The following is a 15,344-nucleotide window of genomic DNA, read 5'->3' on the forward strand; positions in this document are numbered from 1 at the left end:
GGCTTGAAAAGACAGGTGTCTGCTAAGGAAGGCAGGAGCCTCCTTTGAAATGGAAAATGCAACCCCCCCTCCCTCCAAATTATTATAATTTTAAATTAAGGTGCTCTCAGGCAATGATATGGGAATAGGAATAATAGTTTTTTACTAGGAAAATTAAAAATACAAATGCGATAGTACAAAAAAAAAAACCACTGACAGAGTCAGAATACAACCTGACGCCCTGTTGGTCAGGGTGTTGGTAGCAGTCCCATTAAGTGGTGGCTGCAGTCCTCCTGGAGTGACAGGAGTGGTTCAGGTAGAAGGCTGTAGATTTCCTCTGACGGTCCAGTGGTGGTGTAGGTGGACCTGGTCTTCCTCTGGGAATCTAGTGGAGGGGACAGCCGCTCCTCTGGGAATCTGGTGGGAAAAGGCTGCTTGTGGTGTTCCAAACCTCAGATTATATCCAAGTAGGAATGCTTGGCTCCTCCCCCTGGGTGGAGCATCTCCCAATGGGATGATGTAATTTTATCAGTCACACAGTGATGTTCAATGGCCCATAAACAGCAGATATCTCTCTGGAAAGAGGGTTGGTCGTGGAAGAGATAAAGAAAACTGCCCCAGCTGGTTTTGACAGGTGTCCCAATTAACAGAAGATAACTTCCCCACCTCTAACAGATGGCAATAGAATACACACCCCCAGCCACATCTTGCAACCTAAGACAATCCATCCAGCCATAATTTTACCACAGGACTTGTTTACCTGAGGGGTACTTACAGCAAGCTTTGGTACAACTTCCATCATCATTTTGCCATATCTGTGGCTTGTAGTTCCAAAATAATTTTTCTTTTTCCATTTCTAGGGGGCAGACAAAGCAATTTTTATCAGCTGGCCTTTTTTTTTCAGTATGGATTATTTTTAAAAGGAACTTAAATAAAATCTCTTCTTATTAACACTCAGTTGCTTATGTGTGTGGAGGTTACTGAAGGAAAGGAAGAGATCTGCCCTTTATTACAATTCAAACACACAGTCATGCAATCAAAAATTTTGACATTTTTCCTTCAAAAATATTGTGATAGCATCACTACTTTCCTCTAAGGAAAGAGGAGCAGGTTTCTTGCATAATTGTTTCTTATACTGTACTACTGTTTCTATGTTATACAAGGTTCTTGTATCATTTGCATTCTGCTTGGGATCTCTGGTCTCAGGGAGGCAGGCACGCCATCTGCTGTGGAAGATACAGAATAAAATCAAATACCATTTATGAGAATTAAAAAAGTGTGTGGGGAAAAAAAAACACTCTTAAAATATTACCTCTGCTGGAATTTTGTTTTTTCAGGAAAGAAATTACCACAATTCAGGGTTTTAAAACAAATCTCATTCTGAAGAAAATAAACATGGTACAGAGATGGGCAGTTTTTCTGAGTTTCTTTTGCCCATTTCTAGGTTAAATCATTAGAAGCCCAAAGGAGCCAACTGTAATTTGTAATTTCAAGGACAGTGGGGGAAGTTTCAGGAGGAATAAAACCTATCTGCTCTCAGATAGAGTAGTCTCAGCATCTCATTCCTGCCTTGTACACTAACTTTCTTTAGCAGACTAGATTAAGTAGAAGTAGACCAGGGTTTTCTCTCTGCTTTTGGCCTCAAAAAGCAAACTTTTCAGGCTCTATTTCAAGTCCTTGGAGACCCAAACCCAGCAATACAGCAATCTCCTAGCCAGCCTTACAGCTGTAATGAGATGTAGATAACCTCGCCGCTGATCATACCAGCAAGACCTGGCTAGCAGAGGAGAAGATCAGGATTTGTGGCATCCCCAATCACTGCCAGGCTATGGAAGAGAGAAAAGAGTATGGCCAGCTCCAAAGGGACCTGTGAAAATTACAATTTTTTGCCAGATTCCACAGTATGAAAATCTCAGCAGCACTTTGTTTGCCTAGGATATTCCAAAAGAGAATTTAATAGAAGAAATGCTTTCTATGTTATTAATAAAGTTCCCTCTCCTTTGCCACTCTAGTTTAAAAGCCATTACCCCCTAGGTGGCACTGTCCAATAAAACAAGGCATGTTTAAATATTGAATGATCATTAAGAAAGAGTCATTAAAGTTGGAAAAGACCTTCAAGATCAACTTGTGGCCAAACACCACCATGTAACTAAACCATAGCACTTAGTGCCACATTCAGTCATTTCTTGAACACTTCCAGGGATGGTGACTCCAGCACCAGGAGCAACAGGTTGTACCAATGCTGTACCTGCCACTGGCTGCCTGGGAGAAGAGGCTGACCTCCACCTGGCTACAAGCTTCTTACAGGGGGTTGTGGAGAGCGATAAGGTACTCCCTGAGCCTCCTCTTCTCCAGGCTAAACACCCCCAGCTTCTTCATCTGCGCCTCACAGAACGTGTGCTCCAGGCCCTTCATAAGCTTTGTTGCCTTTCTCTGGACACGCTCCAGCACCTCAATGTCTTTCTTGCAGTGAGGGGCCAAAGACTAAACACAGAAGTTGAGGTGCCGAGCACAGGGGGACAATCACTGCCCTGGTCCTGCTGGCTATACTGTTTCTTTTACAGGCCAGGATGCCATTGGCCTTCTTGGCCACCTGGGAATACTGCTGATTCATGTTCAGCTGGATGTCAACCAACACCCCCAGGTACTTTTCTGCTGGGCCTGTGGAATTCTTGTTTACAATGTAAACTAGCATAATTATGTTGAATGTAGCTATTAGTCTCAGTTTGGTAATCCTCTTTTTGTGAATCAATCTCTCAAAGTCAATAAACACACTGCTGTGAATCTCATTTAAATACAGCATTTTTACTTTCAGAGCGCTATGGAACATATTTTCCTGGAAAATTATTGTGCATTGCATGTATTTGTTCTGTCTGTGCTCAGTGAATAAACCAGCAGAGGCTGTGCTTACTTTAGCAAGTTGTTCCGAGCAGCAGAGGCAGATTGACAGCTGTAAACTGCAGGGGCTGAGGTTCCTCACAGCTCCAGTATATTCTCACACAGAAGTTATTTTGCATCTGGTGGGAATTGGCCCAGTACTGCACATCATCATCACCTATTTTGAAACTCTCTGAAAAAAAGCTCTCTCACAAAACTTCCTCAACCACAGGACCTCTCAGAAGCACCAAGTTCCCCTTTCACCTGTCTCCCATAGATATGCTTCACACCAGTCTCCATTATGTACATAAAAACTCCACAGGCAGACAAAAGCCCTCTTTTCTCACTCCTCCAGGTTCTGAATGACACTGTTTTAGTAGTTTCATATCCTGCTCTTCACTCTGGTGCTGGAACATGGATTGCTTGGTGGTGCAGGGGAGGAGGAATACCCTTTGTCCTCCAGGCACTGTAGCAGTGCCAGGAAAACACCTTGAGTACACCCTTCTTACCTCTTACTTTCACGTACAAAAAAAAGAGAGAGGATATCTTTCTGACAGTGTTTACCACTGTGACAGCATTGTTCACAGTCAGATAGAGATGCTGAGCCAGGAGACAAACTTAGACAGGATGTTGGCATGTAGAAAGAGAACAAGTGGGTGCAAAACTTCTGAGAGCAAGGGGGTACCTCTGAGAAACAGGGAACTGTGGAGCATAAGGGATTTAGAGGAATGATGCCACAATATCATCAATTAATTTCTGTAATTCCCTTTTGAGAAGAGGTGCTCTGCTTTTCTTCATGTTATAGTACCTGGTAAATAACTCCATCACGTACCTCCTCTTTGCTCATTCAAGATCTCCTCTGGTTTTACTTGTTTATGGTATTATGTGTTGTCCCTTCCTTTGGGTCTCACAACAGCACCATTATCTTTTTTGGGTAATGGGTTTAAGTCCAGAGATCATCCAAATTGTGCCATGTAAGGCTTTCCTAGGATAAGAAACAAAATAAGGTTTTGTATAATCTTTTTCATTTTTCTCTTCCAGTGTCATTCAGAAGAAATCTGCCCAACCAATTACAATTACTCTGACCAACAAAGAGGTTGTGGGAGAAGAACTATTCACATATCACCATATATCCAGGGTTGTTTACCTTCCAGTAGAGAAGGCCAGGACAAATCTTATAGAACTTTGGTTTCCAGTTCAACTCTCAAATTGACTGGAGTACCTTCATTTCAATAAAAGTATGCTAAGACTCAATCCATAACTTGCAGAGGGGCAAAATTTCCAGTGTTGCCCAGTTAGGAATAAAAGGTCTCTAAAACATTTTGTGATTACATCAGTGCCTTTTAGTGCAAGCAGGAATTTATTTATTCCTAACAGGAGGATGTCTGCATGATATATGTGTTTATGTCCAATGTGTCAAGCACTACTTTATGCCCTTCAACCTTGCAGAGCTTTGACCCTTTTTAAGACACAGAACTAGAAAGCAAATGTACCTGTGATGAATCAGAGGCTTTGAGGTTTGGTTCTTTCAGCCCAGTATTAAGAATTCTTCCTGTGCTGGCCCAAGCTGATATGCACACTTAGTAGGAAACTCTTAATACTGAATGTCTGGTTTGCTAGCTAGGAGGCTAGGAGCTAGGAGACTGGAGTTTATTAGGAAATTATATTATGTCTCCAGGCACTGAAAAAGTAAATTCTTACTAATGACTTGTTTGTTGTAGTTATTATTCTCAGCATTTCTCCAGACATTCAGAAATAGATTATTCCTCTCTTGAGAAGTATAAAGCAATTTTTTTCACTAAAGAAACAAATTATTTGGCTGATAAAGCCTACATGAGATGTTGCAAAAGCCACAAAATGTGTTCAGTAGTTTTTCTACCTTAACAGTATGCAGTAGAATTTTTATGTATGTTCTCATTATTTTTCCTTATTTTTTTAAGCCCTCACAGGCATTTGAGTAAATTGGAAGTATTTTTTTCTCCAAAACCTTTAGGAACTTTGAAACATAAGACTGCCACAAAATTTGTTGAAAGATGTTATATAGTGATGGAGTTGGTTTTTTTTAAGAAATAGGAGGGGGTTTTACCTATTATTTGCCTAAAATTGTAAGGCTCTGTAAAACTTGCATCTAAATGCCTTCATGCTGCACATCTGAAGATCATACTGAGATATCCCTTTTTTGTTTGTTTGTTGTGAAAAGCAACAGAAATACCCCGTTGGCAGCTACTATAGGTCTCTGTGTGAATCTGTGTGGTTCTGACTCAGACAGTCTCCAGTTCAAGTCAAAACCTCAGGTTTTAATGATATATGATTAAATGCAAAGGGAGTTTTGTTGGTTTTTAAATTAAATTTAAACTTGCAGTGTTACATCCCAGGAACAAAATACTGCATCTGATCCTGGATGAATGCAAGACAAAAATCCTAACCCCTATGTTTTCTTTATTTATAAAGATTAATGTAGACTTTATTTTATTTCAATAGTTCATGTTGATTCTTGAATTTCCAAATATATTTGACTGCAGTAGTAATTTCTGAAAGCTATTTTAGCTTCTTTCTATCTGTCCTCCCTGCCTAATCTAACTCAGTTGTAAATGCATCTGGCTTCAAAGGAAGAAGGAAAAAAGCATAATGAAAATAGTCAATGTGCTTCAAAATGTTAAAAAAATGGAAAAACTATTTAAAGAACAAAACATGTCTCAGGAGCTTGAGAATCACTGTGGACTGACATATGGTAATCTTATGTCAGCATATGCCTGTGCTGCTTCTACAGCATATCTCCATTTGCTAAATTCTATTTGTGTCCAAAGTTGTAGCAAGAAGATCAAGTTTCAGTGCAGTTTAAAAAATGTACAAGCATGATGACATGTTTAATTTTTAATTTTCTGTAGAAACAATTCTGCATATTTTTATTCTTTCCTTGCTCCTTTTTCTGATTTCAGAGACCATCTTGACACTTCAATTTACCCATCTCACCCCATGTTAAATTCTCAGTATCAGGAAAATTGGGATCAACTCCAAGATTAACAAGTATTTATTTAAGTTGTGGGGGGTGGGGGGGAAGATTCAAAAGATGCAATGCATAGAAACATGTAGAATTAGAAAAGGGGAAACAGTTTCCTCCTCTAAATCTAGTATTTTAATAACCTAATCACTGAGTCATTGTGTGTATTTGTTTCTGGATTCTAGAACCCAGAAATCCCATTCTGAACTAAAGAAATCTCCCTTTGGAAAATTTTGCTGAAGTTAATATAATTTTAGTTTCAATTAAATAGAAATATTAGAAAAGTGTTGGGAAATTTCAGCTGCAAACTAGCTGTGAGTTATGAGCTAACCACAATTCTCATATTGTTTCCTAAGAAATAGTCCTTCCTCCATCTTAAAGCTGAGAATATCTGTTTCAGTTTTATAACCCATGTTAAGGCTGACAAACTACATATTTGACTCTTCTGGTTACCAGAAAAGTAGGTTATTAGGAGCTCCAAATAATGCTGATAATTAACAGTACAAATACTGACTATTGTATATGGGTATAAGATTCCTTCCATTACTACAGTGTAAATTGAAAGCATTTTACTTAAGGATACTGCATGACAGGAAAATAGGTTAGAGCAAGAAAAGATTCCAAGGGTAACACTGTGTTGTTTGGGTTACACAGAAAAAGTAAATGGAGCACGTATTTCCTTTCTATCTGGAAACAAGCAGTGAAGAATTTAAATTTCCAGTCAGATGGTCAGGGAGTGGATTCTCCTCTCAAGATAAACCCAAAATAACTTTGCCAAAGGAATGTCTCTAGATTGACACTGCTATACTCCAGCTGAGAAATTCCCCCACATTTCTGAGTCTCAAGCATGGATGAACACAGCAGACTGGTGAAGTAATCATTTAATCATTCAATTCCATTAAATGGGACATTGGTTAGCTGCATGTGTCAAGAGCTAGAAAAAGAAGAGCTACTTTGAACATGCACAGGCCTTGGGATTAGAAAACCACCACAATTTCTGCCCAATGATTGCTGCACTAAAATCTCTTGGAGGTTTCTGTCATAACCCAATGCTGTGGTGGTGGCTGGGGAGAGGCTGTGCAATGGTAGCTGCAGTTTCTGCTTCACTGCATTACCTTATAATGACATTAGCACATATTTTACATTCTGTGAGGGGAATACTTCCCTCCTCCTCCTCCCTGCCGCTTAGAAACAGTGAAGAGATGAGATCTGACACTTGAAAATGCTATAGTGCTGTGACCTCACCGGGGCATAAGATGGTCTTAGTGGAGGCAGAAAATTCAGCTGCCTGAAGTACTTTTTCTTCGTCCAGCTGGTGTCCTACTGTCTGCAAAGCTGCTTCCAGACAGCACTGCTTTGTTATTCACTTGACTTTACTAGCCCTTGTCAGAGTTAATTGGATTTGTGACATGGTCAGATGTTTATTTCTTGATTCTGTTGTCCCTTGCCTTACAGAACACATATGCCAGGGGAAACAACAGTACATCTAGCAAATACCAAACTATGAAGAGATACACAGAAATGCTGTCTAACTTTTTAGGAGATAAAATTTAAGGAAATACATGCTTAAAATATTTATTCCCTCTAATTTATGACAATATTGTCACTTAGCTCTGATTTATTACAATAATTAAAATAGTTATAAAACCTTTTATAATATATCCACAGCTCTCTAGATAGTCAAATATCACATTCATTAATATGGTCATGTATAAATGCCCAACTAAACCTTATTGTAGCTGTATGCTGTTTTGGGGACGAATGCACATAAATCACATAAACACAAGGTTACATTTCTGGTTAAAAATCTTAGTTTATTAATTATTTGAAAAACTTACACTCTTCATGAAAGCCACTGCCTACAGTTATAATTTTATTATACTTTCCTTTGTGTAGTAACTTCTGTTTTGTATGAGATGATATATAATAGTAGTTATACAACTCACTTTCTAAATCTTTGCTAGTATTACTGATGTAGTATTTTGCTGTAAAGGTTTTTAAATGCAATGAAAAAATGTTTATGAAATTATTGATACCTCTAAATGATTTAAATCGAAAAACAAAAAATTACTTAATTTACAACTGCTACAAAAAGCCTGAATTTTGGCATGAAATCCCAGAGAAGGTTTTATTCTGAAATGCAGTCTCCCTTTTTACAGAAGTTTTGGTTGGAAGAGAGGCCCACACGTGACCTTTGAGAGCAGATAAACACACATGCTCACACCACTCTGGAAGTCACAGTGGGTGCAGTCTTTTCTTCAGGCTTGAAACAAGAGTGAATCAACCACAGTTTCTTGTACAAGGAGTGTATAGAAATACCTGAACACTCATTCATATGTCAGCATGAACTAAATTTCATAGATGTTATATGACAGTAACAGCAGGAAGAGAGGGGGAGAGAGAGACAGATTGACAAAGCAGTTAAGCATGGGCTTAACTTTAAGTTTGTATCCAAATCCTCATGAAGTCAACAGCTATGCAGTTGGAGCTATGCCAGAATGTAGCTGAAGATGTGACCATCATAGTCTACTTTATGTAAGCATGTTATTATAAAGTTTGTAAGCAGAAATTGAGTTAGGCAGTTATTGATCAGTAAGTGTTATTAATCAGTAAGTACAATTATTAATCTGTAGGTGTTGTGAAAAACATGTTGGCAAATTTTTTTATATTGGCTAGTGCAATATAGTAATAAAATAAAAGAGAAGCTACTTGTCATCACATCAGCAAGAAACAGAGTGTACGATTTATTTCTATTTCATTATAATTTTATTATTAAGAGACCCCCAGTGCTTCAATACACATAAAGCTACAGTAGCAGAGGGGCAAATAAATTGAGCTTGGTGTCATTTTGGGCAGCTATTTGGAAGCATCTGAAAAATGCACAATAAGGCTAACCTCCACTCCAGCATATTGTACTAGCTGAGGAACAGGAGAGGAATGCTTAATTTTTTTTTTTTTTTAATTATAGTGCTTCCACCTTTTGTACCGATTTTGACAGGCCATTGGTTCCTTAAATAGGGCACAATTTAATCATTCATCTCTTGCACTGTGAAGTAACATTGTATAAGCCAAAATAATGTCCACCTAGACTCTGAAACTGTCACTCTACCCCACTAAGAACTTCAGGAATAGAGTTACTGCCTTTAGTGGGGTCTGAAGTAAAATCACTAAGCATATTTGCTGAAAAAGTTACTAAGCTGGAGAAATTTTATCAGAATACCATCTTCTTTTGTAGCACTGTTCCCATTTGCCAAATTAATTACAAGACTTTCTTATGCTCTACTGTACTATGTTAATTAAAAATTCTTCATTACATTTCCTTGAGGGCAGTCATAAAAAAGGTATCATCTCCAGATAATGGTCTATAAAATATTTGGTGTATCACAGTTCCTTCATTACATGTATCTTTCAATATCATTATTTGGCTTCAATAAAATTGAGATTGATTTATTTATTTACATGACATCAAGTAACAATCTACAACCAAAAGCTGGAACAGAAAAGATGGTTCTTCTCCAACCCTGCCTATTATTGTGTAATTGATTTATTTTTGGAATAGAGCTCCATTAGGAAAGGTAAGTTTTTCAGCAAGCTATTCAAAATGCAGCAAAATAGTAAAGAATAATCAGGAAAAGGAAGAAAAATTGTTTTGTGCACTTTTATTATTTATTAACCTGAGTTGGCACTTACTTTGATACAAAGAGTTACACACCCCAGAATGCTCCATGCTCTTAAATTGTACTTTTCTCAGCCCTAAAAAGATAGGATAAAAAAATTCTAAGGTCAACAACCATGTACACACCAGCATAAAGCTTATCAGCTTCTATTTATTCTTACAGTTCTTTCACAATACATTATTAATACCAAGGTTGTATCAACTACCATGAATATTTAACTGATTGAAAAATTGCATGTTAGTCCACAAGATATTGCTGATGTCTGATTGAATCTCAAATAAGATTAGATATTAGTAGGGGGGGCAAACAAGAATGTCTGTTAAGATAAAATGAAAGCACAAAACCTCAACAAAACCTAATGCTAATGTCAGAAGCCAAAATCCAAATTAAAAAGCAACATTCCTCTAGACATGCTGCTGCATTTTGTGTCATTTCTCCATGAACCTTCCTCAGAAGCAGGATAGCTACAAAGTGATGTGTTAAAGGCATCCATCCCTGCTTTCAGGTACAAGGCCTTCCTAAGTGACAGAAATAGAATGTCCACTTACGAAACAATTTCTTAAAGAACTACTAAAAGTTGGCACAAGATAAAACATTTCCAGGCCTGGAAGTTCCTTAGCTTCCAGCCCTGCCAGGAGGCGCAGTGTGTCACCTCAGGTGACAGGGACCCTTTGGGAGGGATTCCATCTGGACACCTGCTCAGGGACCTGCAGCCCAGCAAGTGCTGCTAGCCCTGCCGCAGAGGCAGCTGTAGCTCTTGGAAGGCTGGGCCACCTGCCAAGTGGATGGGTAGAGGCTGGCAGGCAACCAGCAAGTTTCTGGCAAAAATTTGACAAGCTTGGGTTCCACAATATTTCTCTTTTAAAACATAAGAATGCTACCTTCTCTTCACAACAAAATACTAAATAGTTTATATTAGGAAGTGCATTTTGTACAAATCCATTTTCTCCCTCCAAAACCACACACTGAGTAAAATTTAACTTGACAGTTTGTGGTGAAGTTCAGATAAAACCAAACATTAAGGAATATATGCCTAATTTTAAAAATCAGTATTGAAATAAATAGAACCACACAATCCACCTGGTAGGTCTGTGGCATCTGTTGCTTGAGTAGTGCAATAGGGGACACTGCAGAAATTCTGTAATTAGATCTAAGAAACACTGAAGTATCACAAGCAATGTATCTGTTTACCTATGGCACCTCCTCAGGCAGACCAGGGCCACACACAGGCAGACATTGACTGGAACAAGGGGTTAAAATGTAACTCTCCCAACTTTTTGTTGACTTCCTTTAGCTAGATATAGTAAAAGAACAACGTGATTGTGTGATACAGCTCAATATGAAGTTGCCTGAGCACAATATTTAATACGTATTTTAGACATAAATTAGCACATATTAATGTTAATGGAGTTACAGTGCTTATTGTGTCTGAGCTAGAACCTTCAGCTTGGGTTGTGCAGTTTGCTTACATATTTAGAAGAGCAGGAAAATCTACAGCCCTCCTACTGCCAAATAGCATAATAATTAAGTAATTTTTCAGCAACTACTTAGCTCTTCAACTAGCTAAGCTAAAGAATTCTAGCAGCTATACTTTTGGGGATTGAAGGCTGAATCCACACTATATATTCAATATTCCTTCCACATTTGTGTCAGTGCTTTACAGTCTGACAGGGCGGCTGGCAAGCCCCGACCCAAGTTCATATTCATATATTCATATATTGTTTTACAGTCGGGAGTTCACTATAAGGAATGGTGACAGAGTTGTCCCTTGTGAGTACCTACATCTGACTGAATTTGGTTTTCAATATTCCCCCTTCAGCTTTAAACAAATGCAGGTTTCATGCACCCAGATAAGTATTAATTAGCCTGATGCCTATCACTTGGGGGGGAAATAACTTTATGCCATGTTACATTCCTTCAGTTCTTATAAGTGTGAGAACCAGTTTCAGCTGTTATATGCATTTCTGCTTTTTTTTGTGCAAGAACCTAAACAATCTGGTAATGAAGGTAGAAATGACTGTAGCAGAGAATCACTGTCCCATCCTATCCTTTGACAGCATGAAAATACCAGCATTTATGGTATCCTTTTGCAGCCAGAAATTTCTGTTGTACCAGTACAAGACTTGCGGGAGAAAATACCTGAAAAGACAACAGAAAGTGCAAAGTCTTGTCTCAAAGTTTCCATTTTATATATTGCACTATTTAACTTCCTTGATCAAGGAAGGTGGTGAAGTTCAACTCTTCTTCCTTGACAGCCAGCAGGAATAGAGGCAGTACACATTTTAATGTGATGCTGTCTCCTGCACTCTCCAGACCATCGAGAAGAGCTGTGCATTCCCTGTAAGGCTTCCACTTATGGATATGATGATGAATATAATATATTTGGCTGCCTTCCTAACAATACCTAGCAGCATCCAGCACACATGCTTATACTGTATTAGAATATAACAATTTTGTAAATGTGGAAAAGGGACTCATTTTCTGAAGTCAATAAGTACAGCCAGCAAAAGCTGCATCAAACGGAAAGGACTGCACTGCAGACCACTTGTATAAATCAAAGCCTTTTCTTCAGAGAAGGACACCTTTATTTCACAAATTGATATCAAGCTCAATTTCTCTGTCCAGCTTATATGTTCTTGGTCACTGGCATTTTTCATGAGACAAAGCAAATGCTGATACTCTTTAGGCTGTAAGGGAAAGCAGCTGCTAGTCAGAACTGGGTTATTGAGAGCACTTGGTCAACCCAACTTCACAGAAGGTTTAAGTACCTCCAGACTGTATCACATCTGTCAAAGCAGCAGCAAATACAACACAAAATGTAGAGCAGGTCCAATTTTTAGTGTGTCAGTAGAATCAGCCTGCAGTTATTTTTAACTGTCTTGGAAAGCTTAGCAGGCAGATACAGTTAATCCTATAAAGGATTTGCAGGTATTCATAGCTTAATAAGTAAGTATAGTGGATTAAGCCAATAGGAAATTGTAGACCGTCAAAGACAATCTTTACATTTAAAAAATTAAAATAACAGATTCTTTTATACAGTTCGTTCCTGGCAATCACCCTAAAATGTCAGTATGTGAAAGAATCCCATAGAGTGAAATATGAAATAAAATATTCGTCATTAATGTCAATGTGTGATATTTATCAGAAAGCAGCAAATTACTCTTGTCTTCTATTTCCATTATCCTGTAAGTGCTTTGAAAAGCAGAACTGCATTGTGAAAACAAATTATAAATATGTCTACTTATGTAATAAATAAATAATAAAACTAAAACTGTACAAATCATTTTAGTAAGAAGAAAAAAGCCTGAATTATTTTTAAAGGTCATATTCTATACTGCTTGTATTCTTTTTCAGGATTCACTGAGTTAGGCTCAGCTGACAGATGTGGGCCTTCAGTATATTCAAAAACACTGTGAAAAAGAACACACATAATAAGACAAAGGGAAAAAATCAGATTACACAAAACTATTAGGCTGAGGAAATCTAGGACTGGCTATGAAAAGCTTTGGAAGTGGTTCAATACTGAATGGGTGATAAAATGCCAGAGGCTATTCAGTGTCATTAAGTCCAATGCACATCAAGAAGGGAAGAGAAAATACACATATATGTGTGTATATATATGGGGTGTTAGTATCACCAGGAAAGAAATATGAAAACATCTGGTGCTTAAAGGAACAAACATACCTGGGATTTATTTAAAAATTAACAGAGAAAAACATGAAAAATCTGCCCTGTAAACACTCAGGCCACAAACAAATTATGAATCCTATATGGAGCTTTAGTCATTCCATTATCAAAAACATCATGATAGAATTAGAAAAACATCTAGAGACAAATATAAGAGCGATGTATCAAGTAATGAACTTTATTCAAAAGGTGACCTGGTAACAGTTACTAACTAGTTTTCACAACATAAATATTGGAAGGCATGCCTTTTTTTTTTTTTAAATAATAAACTGACTTCCATTAGATATTGTGAGGCACAAACTGTACATGGACCAGAAAAATCATGACTTCATTGATTCAGCAGTTCTATTCAGTAGGTCAGCAATAACTGTTAAACAAAAGAGTCTCCTAGTCACTGAAGGCCCAAAGAGCATGATGGAAAAATCACTGTAAGCATGACTGCCTCTGGACATTTTTCCCATAAGTATCTACTTACTAGGTTAGATAGATTTTTCATCTGGCTGAATTCAGCAGTTCTCAGGTCCTCATGACTAGAATGACTGAAATCATGATGTATATTGTTTGGTATATTGTCACAAGAAATTTGGCCAAGAGCTCCCTGCTTCTATCACTGCTACTTCAAAAGAATCACGATAAAACAAAACTGCTTCATTAACTGTCCAACTGAAGCAGCCTAATTTCCTACACATTTTTAAGGCTATATATTCTGGCTACCAGACAAACCACTGCTTTCACACCTCAACTGTGTTAACTGAAATATAGTTGAAATATATGTAAGTAAGAGCTACATGAAAGAGAAGAGCAGGATATTACTCCACAATGTTATAATTAGGACCCTGCTCTTCCCAGATGAGTCAATAGTGGGATGTATTGTTGACTCTGATGCTTGAACAGAATTGTGAGACATACGAACATAGGACTTGAAGGGAACTCCTAAATCACTGCAAGTACTCAACTCTTACACTTGCAGTTGTATCACTTAATTTATTTCAGAAACTGACCAAAGTCCCTTTAGTAACTACTCTATCAGATGGCAGTCTCAAAGTGTCTCTCCTCTGACAGAAAATTCCGTTTGATTTTTAGAGTCAGTGTATTCCTAGTCAGTTGATTACTTATGCTCTTCTACTAACACAGTTCCTTGGCTTCAAGAGAGATTTACCTCTGTGATGGTGCATTCAGAGAAGGAAATTATATCATCTGTTAAAACTCGTTTAGCTTGACTCATTGAGGCAAGCCCTTTCACAGCACATCTCTCTTACTGTGGTATGCAATGTGAAGAGGTCCCAGCTGGCTGTGACACCAGGCCTGTCAGAGCAGAGACACTGCAGACATTCTACACCCGCATTGCCCTGGTCCCAAGAGCTGTGCAGATAGGTTAGCACATTCCTTTCAGGCCAATGTGCCCTGTCATTGAGACAGCCAGTCTTCCTCAGCATGCATTCAGAGCCAAGCTAAGGTGGCTTGGCTTTGAATTCACTAATTCACTTCTGGAAACAGTTTAGTGGTGGTTAGATTAATTATTTATGTACTATACTTCACTGTGTACTGTATTTACGCCCCTAGTTTCCCACTGTACACTTCCAATCCCATAGATCACCAAGCTCTTTCTCCTCACTGACTCTGTACTGATTTGCTTTTCTGGAATGCAATGTTTGCATGAAACAGACTCCAGTTTTTCCATACATCTCAAGGTCTATGATAACTTTTGACACACAAACTGAAAAGATTTTCAGCATTTGCACTAAGGGCTTTGCTGGAATGCTGAGCCCTGCAAGTCGCTACAATGACTCTGAAGCTTAGTGACAATTCTGTTATGAGAATGTCATGACTTATAGTTTTGGAAGAAATATCTTAATATAGTAGCGACATTACTATATTAAGTATCTTAATATATATAACTGACATCACCATCACAAAGTTTCTAAGAGATATCTGAGAAGGGAAGAAATGCAGTTAAAACAGTAGGAAATCAAGACTGACAGAACACTTGATAATGGTTCTGCACTTCTTAAGAGCAGTCTATCTTAATTTCTCACACATTCCAATCTTTCCCCTTTACAATCCAATTTTCTTAGGTGACCTGGACACCTTTCACTCCTCATGGTTTCTCTGGCTCCGTTCCA

The 15,344-nt window shown here is 38.1% G+C and overlaps 1 long non-coding RNA gene across 8 annotated transcripts in view; it reads right to left on the reverse strand.

Moving 5' to 3' along the window:
- Nucleotides 1-291: 291 nt before the first annotated feature.
- Nucleotides 292-15,344, reverse strand: part of LOC137483141 (uncharacterized) — a 53,209-nt gene continuing 38,156 nt past the window's right edge. For 3 of the 8 annotated variants that reach the window (XR_011004365.1, XR_011004360.1, XR_011004366.1), the window contains 4 exons: nt 10,735-12,221; nt 9,548-9,610; nt 3,121-3,841; nt 391-1,205 (listed from right to left, as the gene is read on the reverse strand). This is a non-coding gene — a long non-coding RNA (uncharacterized lncRNA). Of the gene's footprint in view, nt 365-390; nt 1,206-3,120; nt 3,842-9,547; nt 9,611-10,734; nt 12,222-15,344 lie in introns of those variants that run through there. The other 5 variants (XR_011004380.1, XR_011004374.1, XR_011004379.1 and 2 more) reach the window with 5 other exon arrangements.

Source organism: Anomalospiza imberbis, chromosome 1, assembly GCF_031753505.1.
Source record: "Anomalospiza imberbis isolate Cuckoo-Finch-1a 21T00152 chromosome 1, ASM3175350v1, whole genome shotgun sequence".
In the NCBI taxonomy this organism is placed as follows: domain Eukaryota; kingdom Metazoa; phylum Chordata; class Aves; order Passeriformes; family Viduidae; genus Anomalospiza; species Anomalospiza imberbis.